Source organism: Equus przewalskii, chromosome 10 (assembly GCF_037783145.1).
Source record: "Equus przewalskii isolate Varuska chromosome 10, EquPr2, whole genome shotgun sequence".
NCBI classification, from domain to species: domain Eukaryota; kingdom Metazoa; phylum Chordata; class Mammalia; order Perissodactyla; family Equidae; genus Equus; species Equus przewalskii.
This window is the reverse complement of record NC_091840.1, coordinates 34,066,294-34,087,967: the sequence shown is the minus strand read 5'-3', so window position 1 is coordinate 34,087,967 and position 21,674 is coordinate 34,066,294. Positions and strand designations below refer to the sequence as shown.

The following is a 21,674-nucleotide window of genomic DNA, read 5'->3' as shown; positions in this document are numbered from 1 at the left end:
CAAAAGCCTGTTCTGCCACTTACTAGTTGATCTTGGATCAAATTTGACTTTAGATCAAACTAATTTCTCTTACTCTCAGTTTTCTCATTGTAAAATGGGGATAATAAAAGTACTTTTCTCCTAAAGTGTCTGCCAAATGAAACAGTGTAGGTATAGGGCTTCCCATGGTGCTTACTAAATGTTAACTGTTGATAAACCTTTAAAAATCATTATTGAGTGCCTGCATGCTGAACTAAGTGTGTTCCTGGTCTGTGCTAGGCCTGGGATACAAAGATGAATAAGATACTTGCCTGTCCTTCAAGATTCCTGAAGAGAGGCAATAAAGGAACCATTTCCCCAGAATAAGATAAAATACAATGGAAGTAATTGCTTGAATAAGGTATGCATCTACTATGGCATAATAGAAGCGCCGGATGAGGCGCACCAAAGTCAGAGAAGGTGTCTTAAAGTAGGTAGCATTTGAAATCAGATTTGAAGGATAAAATGAATTCTTATAAAGCCCTTTGAAGCAGTTAAATCTTATTAAACCCAATTCAGATCCAAAGGCCACATATCAAAGTCAATTATACAACCAGGACTAATTCAATTCAGGAGCTCAAATCAACTAAGGTCCACATCCTTTCTAATTGAGTGCCAGCACGGGGAGACAGCAATCCCCAGACCCAATAAGGTAAAAGCCCCTCTGCTCATCTCTCTTTCCCTGAGAGAATCCTCAGACTTTTGTGCCCACTACTTTTGTCACTCTGAAATGTCCTGCCCACCTCTGATTTTATCCAAAATGTAGCCATCCTCTTTAGAAGTTTCCCCCTCCGTTCCCCTGCCCCCAACTTGAGGACCTTTCTCAGGACTCCAGAGGCAGATAGAATCTCCCAGAAACCTACCAAGTGCAGAGTCACATTCGATTGACCTTTCATTTGAATGTCAATCTTCTCAGACAGAAGGGAGAGAGAGGAGACAAGAGAGGAGGAAGATCTAGAGGAAAAAGTCTGAGAAAGGCTCATGGAAAGGAGCAGGACAGAGCAAGAGAGGGAGGGAGGGAGAGAGAGATGAAAAAGCAGAAGAGAGAGATTGAGAGAGAGAATGGAGAAGCGGAAGTGGAGGAGAGGGTCACCAACTGTGAGGGAAATGGAAACATCACGGGAAGAAGAAAAGAGCAGTATCAGCACACAGAGAACATGTCAGTGACCATCTACATTCTCTTAAAAGGACATTTTGCGTGATTTAAAGAGTAATGGAAGTAAAAACAGTATATGCACATTGTCAAAAGTTTGGAAGATACAGAAAAGTGTAAAATTGAAAAGCAAAATATGTACATTATCAAAAAATGCCCATAACATCACCACTCGTAATTAACCATCTTTCAACATTTTGATGTATTTCCTTCCAGACTTTTCCATATTTTTTTTCCCTACATGGTTGAAGTCATACTGTATATACATTTTACTACACATACTTACTGACCATCTCGTATGTGTCAGGTCATGAAGGGACAAGGTACAGGATATTCAAGGAGCTTGTAGTCTTGCTAGATATGACACTTGGACAGTTGGACCACCTGGGGTCAAAACTCCAGACCATGCCTGCTAGCTCCCTAACTTCCATTTACTCATTTGTAAAATGTGTATGTAATAATAGCACCTAAATGTTAGAGTTGTTGTGATGATTAAGAGATGATCCAAGTAAACAGGAGAGCCAATCAGGAATGGTAAGGTGAATCTTAGCTGTTGCCTGGGGTCGATAATCACCTATTGTCTTTGACTCTTTGAAATGTGGATTCGCTCAATGATCTACATTTAAAACTGTTTCTTTAACTCTTTCAGCCTTTTGAGGGCCCCATTCTGAATGGGATAGTGGAGGCCTTTGGCCTCCAGGAAGGGTGACAGAGTTACATCACTGAGACAAAGAAAATCCAGGAGAGGGGAGTATCTGATCTTAGAACTAACGCTCCCCACCTGATTCTGAAAAATCCCAGGATCTAGAACAGCACTGTCCAGTGGACATAAGTAAAATTTTTTTCAGTAGCCACAGTAAAAAAGATAAAAAGAAATGGGTGAAATTAATGTTAATTATAGATTATATTTATCCCAATATAACAGAAATATTATCATTTCACATGTAGTCAATGTAAAAAATTATTGAGATAGTTTGCTTTTTTTTTTTTTTCCAAACCTTTAAAATCTGTGTGTATTTTCACTTATATAGCACATTTCAATTTGGACTAGCCATATTTCAAGTGCCCAACAGCCACATGAGGCTAGTGGCTACTGTATTGGATAATACAAGTCTAGAGTCAGAAGCTGAAAGCTAAGGACCAATTAAGCTGTAGAGTAAGTGGTCTTGAGCCCGGGGACAATATTGATTTTCTAAAGGTCATGTTAATGGTTTAACGTTGTACTTAATTCAATAAAAAAAAAAATGTCAAGGAGTTACAAACCATTTTATTTAGTGAATGCACAGACACTACTTCGTTGAATATAGAAATAAACAGAAAAAGTAAATTAGCAAGTTGAGACAGTTAAGAAAACATTTCAGTTGTGTCAAATATCCTGAATTGTCTTGAAAGTTGCCCTGACTTGCCATTTTTCTTAGTAGTGTAGCATCTACTCTCAACCCCAAGTTTATTTCTTGATAAATGTTTTATTTTAATATTAGATTTGAAGTCAATCCCTCCTAATTTCCTCACTTTGAAATTTGGTTTGTAAATCTTCATAAGCGAATCAGATGTCTCCCTCTCTCTATCTTTATTCTACTTGAGCCCATCGTTTGACTGCTCTGGATCTCTGTTTTCCCAAATATAATGAAGATATTGGATTAAATAATTGCCATGATTTAACATCTAATATGTAACACTTAATATATATGTCAGGCACTGTGCTAAGTATTTTGCATCAATTATCTATTATCCTTGCCACAAGCAATTTTCTAGATTGGGATACTGAGGTTTAGAGAGCAGCTTGCCCAAGGCCAAAGTGATCTATAAAGTATGCTAAGGGAGCCTACTCTATCCGAGAGGCTCAAGAGAAACTTCCTTGAGGGACAGTTGAAACGAAATCTTGAAGGATGAGTTGGGTTGAACTAGGAGAAGATTCAGGTGAGAGGGGAAAGGAAAGAGGCAGAAGGAAGAGGGGGAGGACTGGAAAGCTTGATGTTGATAAGAAAAGATTTGGCCGAAGAAGTAATCCCAAGGCCAAATCATGAAGAGTTTGGATTTTATCCAGAAGAGAATGAGTAACCACTGAAAAACGTTAAACATGAGAGTGTTTTTAGAAGATTTGTTTTTAGAAACAAGATGCCAGGAGACTTGTTGGGGGCATTGTGGTAATCCAGGCAGGAAGTGAAGAAGCCTGAACTAATTAAGAGGAACTTATGTAAAAACATCCTTTCTGTTTTATATTTATTCCCTCTATCAAGGCATCAGCAAGAAAGATAGGGAAGTAGAGGAAATCACTTTTGCAAAATGCTGAGCATTCCTTTCTTACTGAGCAGATGACTTTTCTCAGAGTAGTCAAAGTTGAGAGAGGAGACAAGTGCAGTTCTCTGAACCTACTCCTCCTTCTAAAAAGTTCCAGGCAGGACTTTGGTCTCACAGGATAATTATTCCTGCCCAGATACAAACCGGTTTGCAATTTTATTGTTCTCTTCCCCCTAGAGAAGGTTCAAAGGAGTTCAAAAGATGTGACCAGCCAAGAAAATAGAAAGATTATCCTAGAATCTCTTGATTCCAGCAGGAGTATATAAAGCATTTAATAGTAATATAGACAAAGTTAACAGCGTTTTATACCATTTCTATCACTGGCTTTAATACTCATTCACTCATTCACTTAATACCTATTGATATTTACTCTGAGCAAGGTTCTGTACTAGGCGCTGTGACTATGGGGCAATATGCAACAGTACATCAGAAATAGAGCTGACCCTCAAGAAACTTATTAATTCTCAGACAATAAGACATGCACTAAATAACTATAAATTGTGTTTAAAAATGCCTAAAATGGGTGTAGATCAAATGCTGTGGAACTGAAAGAAGATGGGGCTACCCAGGGTAATGAGGAACAAAAGATTAGTGGAGAAAAACTTTGTACTTGAAGTGGATGATAATTAATATATAAGATTTAGACTTGCAGACATTTGGAGAAGAGTAGGTTAAGGCCATTGTTTCCCAAACTGGAGTTTGAGGACAAGGTTCCGAAGAATGTTATTGAGGATTCCCTGGAAAAAGGATTCTTGGTTGTGCTGGTAGTTTGCCTATTTGTTCTCAGATTAATTTCCTTCTCTCGCTCTGCCCTGTTCTGTATTGCAAGAGGTTGCTCCTTGCACATGACATTTCTCAGGCTCCCTTAACAATTTCCTTGTGGTTTGGTTTGGCCAGTGGAGGCAAGGGTGGCAGATGAGGGGCCATGAAGAGGCTAGGTCTTTCCTTCTCCCTGTGCTTCATGCAGTGTCTCCAGTAGTGGCTGCATCTTCTTTATGGCTCCTACTGCAGAAGGACAGCCCCTCTCTAGCTTCTGTTCTAGCTTCTGTTGGGCAGTCCTAGCTCTTGGGCTGGTGTGTTTGTTATCTGTTACTGCATAATAAATTACCTCAAAACTTCACAGTTTAAAACAACAAACATTTTATTATGTCATACAGTTCCTAAGGTTTAGTAATCTGAGAGTGACTTAGCCAGGTGGTTCTGATTCAAGGTCTCATGAGGTTGCTTTCAGGATGTTGGCTGGGACTGCAGTCATCTCATAGCTAGAGTAGGGCTGAATAATTCACTTCTAAGTTCACTCACATGGTTGTGGGCAGGACACAGTTTCTAGAGGCTTTAGTATTCTGCCAGGTGGCCTTCTCCCTAGAGCTGCATACAGTATGGCAGCTTGCTTCTCCAACAGGGAGTTATCCAAGAGATAGAAATAGAGACAGAGACAGAGAGACAGAGAGATACTGGTATGGAAGCTGCAGTCTTTTTAATAACCTAACCTCAGAAGTTACATACCATCACTTCTGCCACATGCTGTTGGTCGCACAGACCAATTGTGACACAGTGTAGGAAGGGCCTACACAAGGGTGTGAATACCAGGAGGCAAGGATAATTGAGGGCTGATCTTGGAGGCTGGCTACCACAGTCCATTCTCTGGTCCCCCAGGATTCATGTCCCTCCCACGTGTAAAATACACTCACTTTCTCCCAAAGTCACCACAAGTCTCACCTTTATTACAGCATCAGCTTGAAGTATGGCATCTCATCATCTAAATCAGGTCCAGGTGCAGTTGAGGCTCCCTGGGTTTAGTTCCTTAAATGTAGCTCCTTGAGTACAGTTCTTCTCCCCCGGTGAAAGTAAAGTTTATCTGCCCCTCCGTATACCCAACACACAATGGTGAGACAGGCGTAACAGGGTAACTGCTGTAGATATTTCTGTTCAAAAGGAGGGGAGATGGCAGGCACAAAGGAGTCACTGGTCCATTATAATTCTGAAATCCAGCTAAGCTAATGTTGAAAGTTCCTTGATTAAGTCTCAAGGCTGGGGAATAATTCTCCCTGGCTCTCAGCATCATGTTCTGGGGTCTTGGTTCTGACTTCTAGGTCATCCTCCCTTTTTCATGAAAGATAGCCCATATTTATAGATGAGGAATTTTCTCAGCCTACTTCTTCCTAGTAGAAATTTGAGGGTCTAAAGGCCTCTTTTTATTTTGTCCCATCTTTATCCCTTTTGGTCCAAGGTGACAATATTTCTGCATACATAATTCTTTAAAAAAATTTTATGAGTCTTCCATGAATCTTATGGGGGTCTACCCCATTAGACAAAGCCACACCTACAAATATCTTTCAAATAAGCTCTTCTCTACCTTGGGCTTCTGATGGGATGGCTGAGGGACAATGAACTTAAGTTTCCTAGACACTTTACCATTTTATTAAGAGACTATGCCTTTAATCTCCTAAAGAGATATACCTTTAATCTCCTTAGAAGCCCTTTTGTCTGACTCAATAGTACTCTAATGCGCAACCTTAAATCTTTTTGAGACTAACAAAAGATTTTATAGCCACACCTTTGGCTTTTTCTTTGGACCGTGTTTTACTGGTAGTGCCCTGGATTTGATTTTTGCTCAGAAGCTATATCTTAACTTTAGCATTGTTTGCCATTTGGAGAGGCTGAGAATTTTCAAAACCAGCAAATTCTGTCTCCTTGTTGTTTAACAGTTCTTCCTTTAGTTTCTCTCTCTCCTCTTACATTTTGCTGTAAGCAACAAGAAGAAACCTTTGCTTGGAAATCTCTCTAGCTAGATCACCCAGTTCATTAGACACACTTTCTACCATTCAGTTACTTCAGGCAACAATGTTGTTGAACTTTCTGCCACTATACAGTATAATAAGGATCCCCTTTTCTTCAGTTTCCAATAACATTACTTCATTTTCTTGCAAGACTTCACCTGCAGCCATATAAAAGATCAAGATACTTCTATTAACAGTTTTGTTGAGGTACTTTAGAGTTTCACTAACTCTCCCCAAAGCCCACAACCCAGTTCCAAAGTCATTTCTGCATTTTAGGATTTTGTCCCACTTCCAGGTATCAAAATCTATATTAGTTATCTATTTCTATGTAACATATTATTCTGAAGCTTAGCAGTTTAAAATAACAAATATTTATTATCTCCCAGGATTTCTGAGGGTCAGGAATCTCGGACCTGGCTTAGCCAGGTGGTTCTGGCTCAGGGTTTCTCATGAAGTTTCAGTCAAGATGTCATCCAGGTTCCAGTTACCTCAAGGCTTAACTGGGGCTGGAGAATCTGCTAAAAAAAATCTGTTACCACATCTGGGCAACACGGTCTCTTCCTCTAGTCCCTGCAGCCCTAAGGGTAGCAACTCCCTCATGTTGCTCATCTCTGGGAGTCCCACCATCCTCCTATTTACCCTCTGAATTCTTCCAAACATTTTAAACTAGTTCCTCATGTTAGATTCCAAGTATTGAGCTCCCTGGCATAGGTGCTATTTTCTTTTCTGGATCCAAACTCATAATTGGGAAGAGAATAGACATCCTTTCTGCAAAGCAATATTTAAATGGTAGTGTGTATGTAAGTTATCTATTTCTGTAAACCAAATTGTGCCAAACCTTTGTGGCACAATTTTATTATCTCTCATAGTTTCTGTGGCTGGACAGTTCTAGCTTGGAGATTCTCATGAGGTTCAGTCAGATGGCAGCTGTGACTACAGTCATCTGAAGGCTACCAGATCTGCTTCCAAGGTGGCTCACTCACATGGATGGCACGTTAGTGCTGGCTTTTGGTAGGACCCCTCAGGTTCTCTTCACCTAGGTCTAACGTCAAGTGCTCTTGCATCCACGGTGGCTGGCTTTCCCAAAAGGAAGGGATCTAAGGGGCGAAGGCAGAGGTAGAACGTCTTTTACTATCTAACCTCAGAAGTCCTACACTGTCACTTCTACGGTAATCTGTTTGTCACACAAATTAGCCTTGATTCAATGTAGGAGGGGAATACCAAGATATGAGGATCATTCTAGGTTATCTTGGAGGCTGGCTACCATAGCACATTTTCCGCCTTTCTAGTTCCTTTGTTAATCTCTTTCCCTCAACACAGCTACAATCATGCATCTTTTAATTATGGGGATATGTTCTGAGAAGTGTGTTGTTAGGCAATTTCATCCCTATGCGAATATCATAGAATGTACTTACACAAACCTAGATGGGATAGCCTACTACACACCTAGGCTATATGGTAAGCTCCTAGGCTGCAAACCTGTACAGTACATTACTGTACTGAATACTGTAGGCAATTTTAACACAATGATAAGCATTTGTGTATCTAAACATATCTAAACATAGAAAAAGTACAGTGAAAATATGGTATAAAAGATAAAAATGGCTCACCTTGTATAGGGCACTTCCATGAGTGAAGCTTGCAGTACTGGAAGTTGCTCTGGGTGAGTCGGAGAGTGAGTGGTGAGTGAATGTGAAGACCTAGGACACTACTATACACAACTGTAGACTTCATAAACACTGTACACTTAGGCTACACTAAATTTATAAAAACATATTTTTCCTTCTTCAATAATAAATTAACCTTAACTTACCGTAACTTTTTTTACTTTATAAACTTTTAAATGTTGTTTTAACTTTTTGACTCTTTTGTAATAACACTTAGCTTAAAACAAAAATACAGGGGTCAGCCCCGTGGCCAAGTGGTTAAGTTCACACACTCCGCTTCAGCAGCCCAGGGTTTCACCAGTTCGGATCCTGGGTCCCGCTCATTAGGCCATGTTGAGGCGGCGCCCCACATGCCACAACTAGAAGGACCCACAACTAAAATATATACAACTATGTACCGGGTGGATTGGGGGAGAAAAAGCAGAAAAAAAAAAAACCCCACATTGTACAGCTATAAAAAAATATTTTCCTTCTTATATCTTTATTCTATAAGCTTTTTTCTATTAAAAAATTTTTTTGTTTTACTTTTTAAACTTTTTTGTTAAACCAGGACACAAACACACACGTTAGCCTAGGTGTACACACGGTTGGGATCATCAATATCACTGTCTTCCACCTCCACCTCTTGTCCCACTGGAAGGTCTTTAGGGGGAATAACACACATGGAGCTGTCATCTCCTATGATAACATAGGATTCTGGAATAACTCCTGAAGGACCTGCCTGAGGCTTCTCTTGAGGAGGTGTCACTCTTTTCAGAAATATGTCCATGGTGGTTTGCTTGATTTGTTTCTTTTTTTTTTTTTTTATCATAGATTTGCTTGTAAGCAGATAATGCACCATGAACATTCCTCTCTATAATGAAAACCTTTAGGTATTGGGGGTCCATGTTTTCAAACTTTTTAAGGAGCTTGTTGAGGGCTGCAAAAGCTTCTGCTAAATGCTTCACTGTGAATTTTCTTGGGAGTTCTTTTTTTTCTTCTCCTGCAGTTTCCTTTTCTCCTGCCTCTTCTTCAGCTATGTGTTCCTGTTCCAGTTCCAACAACTCCTCATTAGTCAATTTCTCAGAAACTACCTCCAGGAGCTCCTCAGTGTCATCCTCATCCACACCTAGGTTCAAATTATTTGCCACCTCAACCACAGCCTTGTTGATTTTTGCAACCTCCTCATCCTTGGCAAATCCTTTGAAGTCATGGATGAACCTCGTGAGTGTCTTTTTCCAGATGCCTTTCATACACTCCTTGGTGACATCACCCCAAGCTCAAGCAAGGTTTTTGATGCAGTCGTACATGTTGTAATCCTCCCAGAATTGCATCAGAGTCTTCCTCAGTTGCAGCAATAGACTGGGCAAGGTCCTCCTCAGGTAGTAGGCCTTAAAAGCTGCTATAACTCCTTGATCCATTGATTGGACCAAAGAGGTGGTGTTTGGAGGAAGAAACACTGCTTTGATATTGGGATGAAGATCACCAATAAAAGAAGGATGTCTGGGAGTATTATCAACAATAAGCAAAATCTTGGGAGGTAAGTTACTCTCCAAACAGTACTTCTTCATGTCACTGGCACAGCAATTCAGGAGGGCATCTTGGAAGAGGAGCTAGGTCATCCATGACTTCTTATTGTTCCTGTAATACACTGGCAGTGTGTGCTTACTGATATGCTTGAAGACCCTGGGCTTCTCACTATGCCAGGTCACAGAGAGTTTCAATTTCTAACCTGCAACATTGCCCCCAAGCAAGACTGTTATCCTGTCCTTAAAAGCTTTGAAACCTGGCATTTACTTGTCCTTCTTATGGATGAAAGCCCTTTCAGGCATCTGTTTCCAGAATAGGGAGGTTTCATCCATACTGAACATTTGCTCTGGTAAGTGATTTTCCTCCACAGTCAGCTTATCTAGAGTTTCCAAAAATTCTTCAGCTGCCTTCCCATCAGCACTCGCATACTCACCACTCACTTTCACATTATGTAATGAATAACAATTCTCGAATTGTTTAAACTACCCAGAGCTGGCAGCAAATTCAACATCATAGTCTGATCCAGGCTTTTCATTCAACATCACAAACAAACTTTTTGCTTTGGCCATGACCATCATGGTGCTAAGAAGTGTACACTTCTGTGTTTGGTCTTCAATCTAGGTCATTAGAAGTTTCTTGATGGCTGTTATAGACACTTCTTGAATTATTGTTAGTCTCATTAACTTCAATGAAGCAGATCCTTTAACAGCTTCTGTCACTTTGTTCTCTTTTTTTTTGGAAGATTAGCTCTGAGCTAACATCTGCTGCCAGTCCTCTTTTTGCCGAGGAAGACTGGCCCTGAGCTAACATCTCTGCCCTTCCTTCCTCTATATGTAGGATGCCTGCCACAGCATGGCTTGACAAGCAGTGCATAGGTCACACCCAGGATCTGAACTGGCGAACCCCAGGCCGCCAAAGTGGAACATGTAAACATAACCACTGCGCCACCAGGCTAGCCCCTGTCACTGTGTTCTTGTTCTTCAAGATCGTAGCTGTGGTGGAATGGGACATACTTGAATGGTGAGCAATAACCGTCACTGATTTTCCACCTTTGTAGTCCTTAATCACTTTAAATTTTGTTTCCAGGTCAATCACTCCACGTGGCCTTTTACTGGCAACATTAGCAGTGGATTTTGTATGCTTAAGTGCCATGATGAACAAAACAACACGAGATTAAATCAAGCACAAGAGAAAATGGTGCAATCAAGAGATGTGGTAAACACAAGATGGATGAGGCTGCTGCCAGCGTAACATGGCATGTTTTACAGTAAACTTTTTTTTTTTAGTAAGTAGAAAGAGTACACTCTAAAATAATGATAAAAAGTATAGTATAGTAAATACACAAACCAGTAACATAGTCTTTATTATTGTTATCAAGTATTATGTATTGTACATAATTGTATGTGCTATACTTTTATACAAATGGGAGCACAGTAGGTTTGTTTTCACCAACATCATCACACACGTGAGTAATGGGTTGTGCTATGACATTAGGACGGCTACCACATCACTAGGTGATAGGAATTTTTCAGCTCCATTATAATTTTATGGAACCACCGTTGTATATGCAGTCTGTCATTGACCAAAACATCGTTACATGACACATGACTGTACTTTCAAAATACATACATCTTGGGGAGCCAAATCACGTATGTCGTGATGAAAACATATTATCTTGTCAAATTTTAAAGAATTGCACTGCAAGTTCAGACCAGTCTTCTGGATTTCTATCTTTTCAAAAATTTATGGGATTTCCTATTGCAAAAGTTAACCAAGTCAGGAATCTCTTAAGAACAAAGATTGATCCAAAGGCTGAAAATTCATCATTGATGAAGAAAAGTAGTTTGTGATACGTTATTTCATTCCTCTGCTCACTGTAAACAAATTCATTTGTTTTCTTCTGGGACAGGTATGTGTAATATCTGATATGTTTGATTTTAGAAGGCTTTTTTTTACAACACATGAAAACTATATAAATGATCAGTAACATTTAAAAAGACCAACCTTCATTCATTCAAAATCTTTATCTTTCAATGCGGGATAAGTTGCTAAAAGTATATGACTAGGACAGATGTTACATTTTAATTAATAAAAGGACTTATATTCTTCGCACAGGAACAACCTCAACCTTTATGTAGTTCCCCTCCATGAGATTATTGCACAGGTAAACTGCTGCCCTTTCCTTCAATGATTTGCCCAACAGAGGCAGTGTGGTATACAAAAAGCATAAGCTTTGGAATTAAAGATCTGTATCCTGACTCTGCTAGCTGTGTGACCTTGGGCAAATTGCCTAACTTCTCCAAACTTCTGTTTACTAATCCATAAAAGGGGGGTAATAACACCAAACAGTCATGAGGATTAGATGATACAATGTAGTTGTAGTGCTTGGCATAAAGCCTGTTAGAGAAAGGGCTCAGTGAATGATAGCTACTGTTAACAATGTGGACAAGCAATTCTACCTACCCACGAGTAGTTCATCTTCCCGTCTTCAGTTCTTATCTAGTCTTAGTTCTCAGTAGCATCCATGGTTAGTGATTTTCAGGTATTAAAATGAAGGAACTACAAAAATAACATTGATTCAAAAGCTCAATTTATGGATGTGTTGCCCTTTACTTTTAAGTTTTCTCTGGGTGCAGAGCAGTCTGTTCAATACCCAATTCAAATATGAACTAGGATTTTTTTAATTTGCTTTATCTTGTCATAATGACTTTCAAGAAAAATAACACTGCAACACCACAAAATGGTCGTTAGATTATCAGTCTGGGCTTAATTTTCCCAAAGACTTTGGAAAATAAAATGCCGTAAATCCTGAGACATTTTGGGAAGTATTGAATGAACTTTTGAGGTATTCACCTTTCAAAGACTCTTTTCCTCTATTTTCCAAATGGAAGAGGGAGAAGGATAATACTTTCCAAAGCCTTTTTTGTATATTCAAATGCAGAATAGCCATGCCCTTGAGATGAATTACAAAGAATAATCAGGAATATAAATAAGTACATATTTTGAATCGGTAGTAAATGAGTTTGACAGTTATCAATTTAAAACTATTTCATACTTCGTATATATTTATACCTTAACCTTTCTATATACTTTTTAAAACTTAAATAAGAATAACACTTAGGAAACACGAAATGAGCAGGTCCACTTTTAAAAAAGAAAATATGAGTAAGCCAGATTAAGAATATATGATTTTTTAAATTTAATTTAAAAAAATTTTTAAATTTTTTAAATTTTAACATAATTTACAAAGAAGCTGCAGGTATTATTACTAAAAACAGTGAACACAAAGTATTAGTGTTGGCTCATTTTCTTTCTCCATGCAACTCAAAACAATAATTCATAAAGAATCGTAGCCTATGTGGATATGATGGAATGCCTTGTAGCTACCAAAAATGACAGGAACCCGGCTTATATCCATACATGGAAATGTGTATATCCAGTAACGTAAACAGAAAAAAAGAGACATAAATTAGCATATATGCTCTGATTAAACTACGTAAAAAGGTCTGTATGTATAAAGTAGGGCAGTGGAGAGGACAGTGGGAATCAGAAGAGTTGAGTTCTAGTGGTGACAGGGCCTTCACTTGGCTGGGTATTGATATTTGAGCAATTTATCTACTTGTTCTTAGTTTCCTCATCCATGAACTGAAGGAGTTGATCTAGACTGATTCCAAGGCCATTCTCAGTGCTAAAGTTTAGTGACTCCATAGTTCAAAGATTTGGAGTGACATAAATATAGTTTACTGTCTATTACCTTCTTTCCTATAAAGTTGTTTAGGTTAATAATAATATTAAAAGGACACCACATGTCTTTAGTAAGACATAGGGGAGAAGTGACATTAATCAATAAAGAAGATTCAGTGACAGACAAATATAGCATTTTCTTTAAACTTTCCTAAAAAAAAGAAAAAGGCATTAGGAAGCCACTGAAGGTTTCGGACTGGAAAAGTGGCATGATAAAAGTAGCACTTTAGGGGCTGGCCCCATGGCCTTGTGGTTAAGTTCAGCAGGCTCCGCTTCTGCAGCCCAGGTGTGGTTCTCAGGCATGGACCTACACCACTCATTGGCAGCCATGCTATGGCGGCAACACACAGACAAAATAGAGGAAGATTGGGACAGATGTTAGCTCAGGGCAAATCTTCCTCAAGCAAAAAGAGGAAAATTAGCCACAGATGTTAGCTTGGGGCAAATCTTCCTCAGGAAAAAAAAAAGTGTAGCATTTTAAATCAGGCAGTGGTGTGCATCACACCTGAAAACAAGAGAGAACAAAGGCAAAGTGACCCATGAAAAGGTGACTGACAAATAAGCTAGGCATGAGGTAGTGAGGGCTTGAACTTGGGAGGGGGCAGTCCTGTATTCATTCATTTGGCTTTTATGGACTCTCACTGTGCTAAGTGCAGTGGGAACAAAGATACTGTGAGTACTCAATCATTCTCCATCTCTTTTCCCAATTCAATTTTCTTCGTAGAATTTATTATTACCTGAAATTTTATTTATTTGTTATTGTACTGTCTGTCTCACCCTCTAGAATATAAGTGCCATGAGGGCAGACAGTACCATATATATAAGTACCCAATAAATATTTGCTGAAGGAAACAATCAGTGAAAATTATATTGAATCTTATAGACAGAGTCAAACATCTTTTCTGATATGCTTCTGTAGCTTTGTACCTTCAGGCTAATTTAGCACCCAAAGCCCTTACAGGCCCTCCCGCTTTCTTTAAGAGAAAATTAACTTAAGAAATTATTCCTATACTGTCCTCCTTTCAGCCTACTACTAAAGTATTTTCCCATAAATTTTGCTCCCCTTCTGTTCAGAAATTCTTCTTTTTCTGATACAAATGAAGCTAGAAGGCAGAGATGATTATCTACGCTTTTCTCTCGGCTCTTCTTTCTGAATTACCTTTATCTAGATATTTGTTTATTAATTTAATACAACGGTCAAATACTCATTAGCTCTTTCCTTGCAACTTCAGTTCACAAATTTGTCTGAAGGTAAATGATACCAAACACCTTCTCTGTCGAAGCTGTTGGGAGATGGGGCAGAGGTGAGGGTCAGAGCCAGGGTAGGGAGCTCACAAGGTCAACAATCAGCAATGGTCTCTACCCGACTCTGTCTGTGGTTTTCACAACTCTCTACTGTCTTTGGCTTTAAAACTGTTCACCTCAGCCGTGGGGCCCTAACAGCCCTCTCTCTCAGCAACACTTGTGTCTGCTGCTCAAAAATAATAGCATTTCACATTTGTAGAGCACTTAAAAATTTACAGAATGCTTTTTACCCCCACGATCTCACTTAAATCTTATTTAATCTCTTTGTTCTCAAACATATTATTACATATTTTTTCTAGGAGAACTAAGGAGAAAACTAGAATAACAGATGTGGGAAAAGAAAGTTTGTAGATAATGAGTTATAAACTGGCTAAATTTGAACACCATAATCATGATGAGGCCAAAGCTGTTTCAATTGGCTCGGGTTCTTCACTCTGGATATAGTTGATTTATTACCTTCCAAGGGCTGGTTTTGTCCTTTGTCCTTTGCTGTCTGGATCATCCATAATTAGTTGTGCCAGAAGGTTGATACTACCCCAAAGGGAATGTATGTCCCACTCCTCTCTTAGTCTGGTTGTTACCTGGTTCTGTCTTCCTTGCAAGCTGAAAACTGGCAGCTCCTCATCTCATTCCCCCTTCCAGGTAGTCTCTCTATTGCCTTGGCCTCATCGTCTGTTAGGGGCCTTTTGCTGACTAAGAAATAAACGATTCTTCCTTTTGTTCTGATCTCTCTCCTCTAAATTCTTTTTCCTATTCATCTGACCTGACTACTTCTATTTTTTCTTCTTGTTGTTGTCTTTCTGATACTTCCTGTAACTGTACTTGTTGATTCTCTTATCATCTTGTGTGTGGGCAGCTGATACCCTGTTCTGTCCCCATTACCTCAGGTTAACAATTCCACCTACTTTCTTGGGCATTAATCACTCAGGTGCCCTGGGGAACCATGACTTCCCAAAGTCATCTCATTACATTTTTACCAAGACCAGCCCAATACCTTAGGGACCCTAGTAATAATAAAATAATAATAACAATTACCATTATTGAGTACTTACTAACGCATAGTGCCAGGCAATTAACATAAATGATTTTATTTAATCCTCCACATAACCCTGTGAGGTCAAATTGGAGCAGGTGGGTCAACAGAGGCTTTATTTGCATAATTTTAAATTAAACCACATACAAAAGATAGCGACTGCCTATATTGGGGTATATGAGTAGCCCTACACACTAAGACCCTCAAGCTCTCAGGAAACACTTAATGGAGATTGTACCGTATGTAGAAAAATCTTACCCTGACTGGGGAGAGAGGTAAATCCTCATGTACATTTACTAAATCTAGAGACTGCAAATAAAACTGACACTAACATTTCCTATGGAAGTCAGTTACATTGGTGGTTTTCAATCAGCCACACCTCTTGGCATTTATACCCTTATGTAATCCCTCCCTTTGAGTCAGGGCTGGGCCTCTGACTTGTTTTAAGGAATAGAATAAGGAAGAAGCGACGCTGTGCTTGTCCCAGGCCTAAGCCTTAAGATGTCTGGCAGCTTCCACTTTTATGCTCTTAGGAGCCCTGAGCCACCATTTGGCAAGTCCATGTGGAAAGGGAGAAGCCCTGGGACTACAAGGTGAGAAAGAGAGGTCTTGCCTTGTCAGCATCCCAGCTGAGTCTGGCCTTCTAGACATCACGGACAAGGTGTCAGACACACGAGTGAAGCCATCTGGAGATTCTAGCCCCAGCTGCCATCTGACTATAGCCGTGTAAGAGACCCAGATGAGACCAGCAGAACTGACCAGCAGAGCACCAAGCAGTCAACCCATACAACCATGAGAAATTTAAAAAGAAAAGAAAAAAAGACTGTTGTTTTGAACCACTAAATTTTGGAGTGGTATATTAAGATAACCAAAACACTACTAACATTAATAATGTTAAAGGTTATGTTTGGTTTGGCGTCCATTAGATAATATTAGGTTAATATTTAAGAATACAAGAATCCTACCTTAGACCACAGCCATTTCCCCTTCTTCAAGGTCCAGAGGGAGAAATATACACAGGAGACAGTAGCAAAGGAAAACAAGTAACACCCAAATTTTAGCTAGGCTTGCACCCTTTGATAAGATGGTCTGAGGTCAGATGCCTAGATCTGGAAGCTTATATGGCCTCTTTCAGGGGTAAAGTTAAAAATATTTGGGGCTGGCCCCATGGCCAAGTGGTTAAGTTCGCATACTCCACTTTGGTGGCCTGGGTTTCACCAGTTCAGATCCTGGGCAGGACCTGGCACCGCTCATCAAGTCATGCTGAGGTGGCATCCCACATGCCACAACTAGAAGGAGCTACAACTAAAAAATATACAACTATGTACTAGGAGCTTTGGAGAGAAGAAGGAGAAATAAAAAATAAATGAAATCTTTAAAAATATTTAACCACCAGGACAGCCAGGACCCTGCCTAATCAAAATGGACACTGGCTGAACCAGGCTGCATCTGTGCAGTGTAACTACAACCTGGCTGTTCCCTCTCTCTAAGCCTGAGAGCAGGCCTGGGTTGGAGCGTCACTCAGTCCCATGGAGACAAAGAGAGAAGAGTCTGGAGGGATCCGTACCCATGTGCATAATCCAAGTGCATTGTGTATGACCCTGACTGCTAGGAAAAATGGCCTGGTCAACATCTTGGAATCTAACTAACCAGATTAGCCACTCCTCTTATGGAGTGGAGGGGGAACACGAAGGGTGATAAGGAAGAAACTGTGGAGTTTCCCCTTCCCTAGACCCTTTACATTTTTTTTGACCAAAATTAAGATTTTTATTTCTCACACGTGGTAGATGAGATTGACAATAAGAACCCCTAGAGCATGAAGTTAATGTTACCCTTCAAGAACGAAGTTAGGAAAAGCTAACATGAAACAAAATCATTTAGGTAATGGGGATGTGATTATAACTAAGAAATCTTAAGTATAACAAGTCATATCATACTTTGACAACTGTGATGACTATTAGTGTAAAGGGGGTGCCTACACCCTTTGCATTTTATCACATTTAATCCTCACAGTAATTCTGAAAGGTAGATATTTTTCTTGCCATATTACCCATGAGAAAATTAAATATTAGAGAGGTTCAGCAACTTGTTTGAGGTCACACAGTAAATTATTAGGAATTACAGAGGGGGGTTGGGGGAAGTCCAGAAGGAGAGATGATTTTTGAATATGGCTCATTGTGAAGTCACTTACATTGTCATCTCAGTTGTTTTTCGTTCAACTGAAGAATAAAGTCAAATGAAAGTGCTGTACCGTTAGCGGCACCCAAGAAAACAGGGCCCAAAGTCATCCTTTTTTGTGGCTTGATTATGGAACAGGTGGGAGGAAGCCCTCTCTCTCTACTTCGGCAGAGAAGTGGCTGCACGCCAGCTGTGGTTGGTGAAATGAGTCAGTGAATAGCCGCTCAGAAACGCATGTGAGACCTCCCCTCCCCCCATATATCTTTGAGAGATACAGAAAGGACCTGAGGTTCCAACTACCTCCTTGCGGAGGCTGCTACTGTCTATATTATCCAATTGTACTGTCAGACTCGGGTGGCCTGGAGAAATGTGTATTACATCTCTGACAGAAAACTCTATATTTGTTCCACCCCCACATTCTCCATTCAAGTTCCCAGAAGTTTGCAATTATCCTCAAAAGACATTTCCAGACAAGGCTTACTCAGCTTTGGTTTTCAGTAGGATGAGATTATTTTGCTTTGTTTTTCTTTAAACTTGGCTGACCATTCTCATTCCACCCCAGCCTGGTGTATAAAGACCAGTCATGAACCACACACCTGTTCCCATTCACTCTTCACCTGCTTCTTTCTCCCCTCGTACTGGATTCTTGGCCCTATACGCCAATTTGATATCTGCATCTCCCTCTTTCTTTGTGTCAACCCACTTCTTTCTCCACTGGACTCCACTTTCTCCTTCAGGCTGCTTGGACTTTGACCTCTTGCCCGGTTTTTAGCTGTACTAACTCCTCTGATGGGGTATCCTATATTGACTTAGCTGAGCATCTTCATACTAAGTCCCAGTATTGTAGAATTTCACCAGCCAACTACACCTGGGTGGCATGTATTGTCCAAGCCCTGTGCCTTGGGAAAGAAAACTACCTGACAAAAACAATGGCAGAAGAGAAGGAAGAGTTGCTTTTACTCTGTACTTGCTGCACTGCCAGCTAAATTTCTACCTGCCCACCTCTGCACCCCTTTCCTTCTGGTTCCAAGAGATTTAGGAAGGATTAGAAAAATATCCTTGGTTACAACAACTTTGGAAAACTGTTTGACAGTAACTTCTAAAACTGAACATATGCACATGTTTTTACTGAACAATTCTACTCATAGATACATACCCAACAGAAATGCATACACATGTTCACCAAAGACATGTATAAGAACGTGCATAGCAGGACTATTCATAATAGCTAAAAACTGGAAACAATCAAAAAGTCCAACAGCAGTAGAATAAAGAGCAGTATATTCACACAATATACCATATAACAATTAAAGAGAACATACTACTGCTATGGACAACAACATGGATGAATCTTACAAACACAATGTTGATCCAAAAAGCCACACACAGAAGAATACATAATATATTTAATATATTATTATATTATATCATAATATACTTTATTTAAATGAAATTCTGAAACAGGCAAAACTAATCAATGTTGTTAGAATTCAGAATAGTGGTTACACTATGGGGAGTGGTAAGCAGGTGGGGACATGAGAGGACTGGATGCTGATAATTTTTGCTTCTTAATCTGGGTACTGATTAAACTAGTGTGTTCACTTTGCAAAAATTCATCCAGCTGTACATTTGTGATTCATGTATTTTCCTATATATGGTATACATGAATAAAGTGAATGACAGAAAGAAAAATTTCCTTGCTTTCTCCTGAAAATGTAGTTATAAAGGACACTCAAGATTAGCGGCTGAGTAAATTGGTTTTCTCGTGTTCCTATTTGTCATTTTGGAAAACCTAGCAATTCCCATTAACCTACAAAATCTATAGATTCCTCTGCTATAATGGAGACCACCATTAAATGTCCCACCACCTCCAAGTGGACATCATGGTATTTGGCAGGACATGATCTGTGCATGGCACACAGTCGAAACTATACGGGTCTCCACCTCTTGGTTCCTAGGAGGAATAGAAGGAACATCACTGTGGGCTTAGCTCTGGCAAGGATTCAGGGGGTGTTCTGGGATGAGTTAACCACGTTGGCTGGATGACACAGTTTGCAGGCTGCAGAGCATGGGGCCACAGCAAATCTGGATGCTGTCAAGGGTTGAAGCTGGAATAGAGGACCAAGGAGATTATTTTAGTGAATTGCCTAGCCCAAGAGACTAGGCAGAGCAGCAGAGGCTAGGTACAGGACAACAGGATGGAAATGGAGACCATCGGGACAGAGCTAGTGGTTTTAGTAGAAGATGGAGCGTGAGAATGAGAAGCCACAGGCTTTCTTTAGAGCCTTTAAAGCCTTGATGGATTTGGAAAGAACCGTGAAAGGGCTAAATTGTTCTGGACAAAAATTCTGTACTCTTTCTATGACTCTCCCCATCATTCCTTTCTGGGCTCTTTGTTTTGATGACATCACCAACTCACATCCTACCTCCAGACTCTCCTTCCAGCTTCTAGGATTTTGGTTCCTTGAAAATTTCTCAGCTCTACTGGCTTCTATGATTTGGGTATCTCCCATTGTTTTGGGTGAGAAATTCCACACGTTAGCCAACAACCTCCTGCTCCCAACCCCTGACTCTCCCATCCCCTCACAGGTTATTCATACCCCTCTCCTTCAGTCACCACCACTCCACTAGGGAGAGGATCTGGATAGAAAGAATAAGAGCAGCTGGAACCAAGGAAGCCTATCACCTGAGAACTCAAGATCATTTCTTTGCTCCTGGAGCCACCATACACCTTCTCTGATACTCTGTTCCTGCTCCAGTCCGTTCCCCTTCAGACTGTGTTATTGCACTTGGCAAACTCATGCAAGTTGGCATGGGAATCTTCTAATGAGGCCCACTAGTATCTGTCTTCCACGCTGGGAATTCCTCCAGGCCATAGTCCTTTCTGTCCCCTTTGCTTCTGCTTATTCATTGGCTCCCCTTGTTTTCCCACCCATATTAGTTCTATACCTTGGCACCACTCTAGGACAGTGAGGGTAATAGGCATTCTGTCCTGGTCCCTCCAGAATGCTGCCCTACTTGGCCACCTTTGTCCCATTTTTATCCTATCAGGAGAGAATAATTAAAATTCTCTTTGTTCCTATGCTAGTTCTTGATGTTTACCTGGCTATTTGATATTCTCTTTCCTAAAATGTTGCAAACATTTTAACAAGATCTGAACCAACAGACGCAATAAGGGTAGTGGAAGGCTGCATTTTGGAAACCGATAAAATGGCATTGAATTGCTGGATCTATCTGTCGTCTACTACCTAGGAGACTTTGGACAAGTTACTCGACCTTTCTAAGCCACAGTTTCCTCATCTGTAAACAGTGATCTAGTCTTGGAGAGTTGTTGGGAAGGTTAAGTAATATTATGTGAGGATGGCACCTGGCTCATATGAACCACTTAACAAATGCTGGCTGTTGTTGTTGGAAGATTTGTTATAAGAACAGTTGTTATCCACCTTCCCAGTTACGGGTGTTAAGGAGTTCAGCTGATCTGCAAAAGAAAATGCATTTGCTGGGAAGTACACAAATGGATCCCTCTCTCTGAGTATCTACCAAGAGAAGCATAAACAACGAGCTCTGCAAAGAAACATATTCTGAGGTGCAGAAGAATGCAATTCAAGAATACAAATTAAGCTCCAAAATCACATTATGCACTAGAAAACACAAATATTAAGCAACTGATAGGGGCCAGCCCAGTGGTGCAGCAGTTATGTTCACATGCTCTGCTTCAGCGGCCTGGGGATTCGCTGGTTCGAATCCCTGGCACGGACCTACACACTGCTTATCGAGCCATGCTGTGGCAGCTGTCCCACGTATAAAGAAGAGGAAGATGGGCATAGATGTTAGCTCAGGGCCTATCTTCCTCAGCAAAAAAGAGGAGGATTGGCAGCAGATGTTAGCTCAGGGCTAATCTTCCTCAAATAAATAAAGAGTATGCTCTGAATAAAAAAAAAGAAACTGATAGAATCAAGAAAAAGTCACAGTCCTTAGGTATTGCT

At 40.1% G+C, this 21,674-nt stretch overlaps 1 long non-coding RNA gene across 1 annotated transcript in view; it reads right to left on the bottom strand.

Moving 5' to 3' along the window:
* Positions 1-2,418: 2,418 nt before the first annotated feature.
* Positions 2,419-21,674, bottom strand: part of LOC139074078 (uncharacterized) — a 154,724-nt gene continuing 135,468 nt past the window's right edge. Inside the window, exon 3 of the long non-coding RNA XR_011523450.1 lies at positions 2,419-5,397. This is a non-coding gene — a long non-coding RNA (uncharacterized lncRNA). The remainder of the gene's footprint in view (positions 5,398-21,674) is intronic.